The following is a 4352-nucleotide window of genomic DNA, read 5'->3' on the forward strand; positions in this document are numbered from 1 at the left end:
TATATATATATATATATATATATATATATATATATATATATATACTTATCATCATCATCATCACTTAACATTTGTTTTCTATGCTGGCAAGGGTTGGACAGATTGTTAGGATCCAGTGAACCACAGGTCTGTGCTGTGCTCCAGTGTTAGCTGGATTCCCTTCTTATATATATGCATACAAAGATTCATATTTACATGTGTGGTGTGTGTTTGCCTTTGTATTATCTTATGACCGTTATCACATATAATGCAGTCTTCTGATATACGACATTAGAGGGTCCTCTTCTTACTTTTCCATTTATATATTTTGGGTGGTGTGTACATCAAGCTACTTGTTTTAACACCACCCTATCACTGAATACTTGTAGTAAAGTTTGCTTTGTTGCAAGCATCATTCTGACCTGGCTTCTGACTGAAGGTCACTGTGACCTAACAACGCATGATATCCTCCACATACTTTTGATATTAAAAAGCAATTTTAAACCTCCAAAACTCGTGGACTCATGGTCATCCTAGATTGTATGCATAACCTTTTAATAATACATGCAACTCATATCTTATCTCTTTATATGACACAGATCTTTTAACCCTATCTGTAAGCTGCTTCTGCTGTCCAGGCTTCATCCTAAACTCAAATGACCTGATGAAAAGTAGTGTGTGCACATAGGTAGATTCCATTCTCTTTGATGCTAACTTTGATAATGCTAACAACGATCTCAAGTTACCCTGGTTCTAAGTCTTCCCCTGCTCGCTTCTCGAAATACATATGATTTCTCTCTGAACTCCTCCAGCTATGATCAACTCTCTGGCTATATCTCATCCTACATCAACGACACCCCTCTCATTTCCTCCTTCTCTGAATGTCATCATTCTCAAAATCTTAACGCTCATAACCTGTTTTTGGTTTCTAGCACTCATCTCATATCAATATTGCTAGTGTAGAAACTGAATCTGTTATAATATTTAGTTCTCTACATTAATTAGTTACATATTTTACATGCAAACTTGACCAATACAAAGACTCTCCAAACACCCTTGATCTCTTTCTCACCTCTAAAACCAACCTCTACCAAACCAACACTGACTTAATGCAGCTAACTACATGACCCATGTACATACAATGCAATTAACATCTCTACACTTCTAGTGCCTATGGTACTGCAAGTTAGTTGATTAGTCAGGGTTCTGCAAGTTTTATGCTAACTATCCTTTGCAGCACATGTGTTTCAGTTCTGTCTGACCACTCAGAAACAGATAAGAGAGCCACCCACTGAAACTTTCATCTTAGGCATGTTTCTCACACATCAAAACTCAACCCTTAGTTCCCCAACTGATTCACTCATAGTGGCTCCACTAATGGTTTTAGCAAAACATCTGCCTACATTACATGGGGAACTCTTCCACCCTTACAAACTAGATGGCTTTTACCCTGCACCACAATTTGTAAATTAAGTGAAACAGTGTTGTTCCTATTAACATCAGTAAAACATTTCACCATCCCTGAAACAAATTGCATAGCAGAATTGCCTGCTAATGGCTTCCATGCTCTTTCATCTCCTTGTTAAGTGATTTCCTGTCAGGTCACACCACTATGGCCTGCATTGATTTGATAGAACTCTCTCTGACCCACATTCTGTCAACTCTAGATTGCTCTCAGTCTTGGTTTTGCCTCCCACACTCTTATCCCTAAACATTAACTTACAGTCACCTTCAAGACTGCTTTCTTCTGTACAAATGATATCACCTCTCATTATTCCCTAACCACCTGGACTCAAGCATCATCTATATGCAATCTCATGTAAAGCTTATATTGATCTCAGAAAAGGAAACTCTGAAGACAACATTCAATGAGATAATACCAATCTTGTCTCCTTTAGTAACACAAAGACCCCATCACTTCACATTCGAATGGATCTGTCAGAATTTTCGACCATGAATGTTTGGTTGTTCCATCTGCTAAAGACTATGGGTTCAGCCACTTTCTCAAGAGAAATTCAATAAAATTTTTAAAACATGAATAAACTAGACGTATCCAATTAGTGCTACTAATTAAATATTAGCATGACCTATCCCATTGGTGCCATCAATTAAATATTAATTAGACATTTCATAATAGTGCTATTAATTACATGTTAACTAGACCTATTAGATTTGAAATGCTAATTAAATATTAACTAGACATATCGCATTGGAATTACTAATAAACTGGAAAATGACCTACATGTAATATCACAGTTACTACTTAGGTCACTTTACAAATTCTGTAATTAAAAAAACTAATAGTCTACCATTATATATACTCAGTTTAATAATGATTGAGCCAACAAACTCTAAGTTGCCCCAAGCTGATGAGGAAATCTTGAAAGTAATAACTCAATTTACAAGAATTAGCAGCTAAATCTCTGTCAATCTTGCCTTATTATCTTAAAGAAACGTTATTTGTATCAGATAAAATATGACCAAGGTTTAGACTGATTAAAGCTGGCCAAATGCACTTGAACCAATGATCAGACACATTGAGTTGTGTGGCTCAGGATCAGGTACATTAAGATTTACAAGGTGTAATTAGACAAAAAAAAAAAAAGGGCAACAGATTAGAGGTCATCAGTACATAGGAGAAAATACCTTATGGTATTCGCTATGTCTTTGTTCTCTTAAATCCAGAAAAGATCAACTCTGGCTTTTAACATTTCAGAGTCAATAAAAAATTACAGGCTCAGAGCAGTGGATTGGCAGAAATATTAGAGAATCAGGCAGCATGCTTGTATTTGTCTTGGCTCTTTGCATTCTGACAGCAATGTCTGAAGCAACATTGGTGCCAAACCGTATCATCCCAATTCTGAAACTTTTCCTTTTTGGAAAGGGGAGACTCGCATGCTTAATGTTGAGAAGGAACACTTGCTTACCAGTTTACCCAAGTTTTTACATGTACTGTACTGATGTTTGGTCAATCTTGACCTACAGACACCCTAAATAGATGACGTTCATTATTTCATGTCGAAGGAGAGCAATAATTATTTGTCACCGAGTTGAATACTTACTATAGGAAGAGGTGAGATGAGTATTGCCTCTGCAAAGGTAACTACTTAGCCTTGAAATACAAGCCAGATATTAAATATTGCCTCTGTTGGTAGTAAACAGCTTCCTTCTCCTAGTAAAGGGCTGAATGTTTGAGGCTTTTGAATGAAGCATCTATAGCAAGGTAGGGAAAACATAAGCATTGAATGCTAAGAATGCATGAAGGCTGGAAAGAAGCAAGGTGAGCATGCTTCAATGGATGTGTAATGTTCGCTAGCATACGAGAATGATGGAACACGGACACATTGAGATATAGTACACACACACACACACACACACATATGCAATCCTATGTATACAAACATAGACACACACACACTATGCACATATATACATACATACTTGTACAACATATACACACACACATATATATATATATATATATATATATATATATATACACATACATATATATATACATATATATACACATACATACATATATACATACACATATACATACATATAATTTCTAAAGTAATTTCCAAAAAGGAATGAAGAACCTGAAAGATTTATTCTGTTCAAATTTCATGAACAATTTTCCCCACTATATTACATTACATTATATTAATTTTTAATAATTTCTCTTTTTCCCTTTTTTTTCCATCCACCATTATCTTTTCCATAAAATGTGATAACTGTCTATATAATATGCCAATGCACACCGTTGTTATTATTATTATTATTATTATTATTTATGCTATGTATTATTTTTATAATAAAAATATTAAGATTAATCATTATTATTAGTATTTGATAAATCCTTGGAGTTGCTGTTGTCATTGCTCTTGATGTGTAGTAGTAGTAGTAGTAGTGGCAGTGGTGGTAGTGGTAGTGGTGGTGGTGGTAGTGGTGGTAGTAGTAATAGTACTGGTAATACTTGCTTATTATTGTTGTTGGTGTTGTTGTTGCTACTGTTGTTGTTGTACTTGATTTATTTTTTTAATATAATTTTGGTTTTGCTTTTGAACATTTTCAAGATTAACGTTAGATGAAGAAGGACGAGTGATGCAAAAAAAAAAAAGAAAAAAGAATCATAAATAGAGGAGTGAAAAAAATTTGTTAAGCAGTGAAATATTTAAAGAAAAATAGATCAGAAAAAAATGCCAGCAGACTAAGATACAACATATATATATATATATATATATATATACACATACACACAACACATGTATATATAACACACTCACACACATATGCACACACATGTATATAGCATATATATTATAACATTTATATATACAATTAGTAAATATATATATATATATATATAT

The sequence above is a fragment of the Octopus bimaculoides genome, chromosome 10 (genome assembly GCF_001194135.2).
Source record: "Octopus bimaculoides isolate UCB-OBI-ISO-001 chromosome 10, ASM119413v2, whole genome shotgun sequence".
Classification (NCBI taxonomy): Eukaryota; Metazoa; Mollusca; class Cephalopoda; order Octopoda; family Octopodidae; genus Octopus; species Octopus bimaculoides.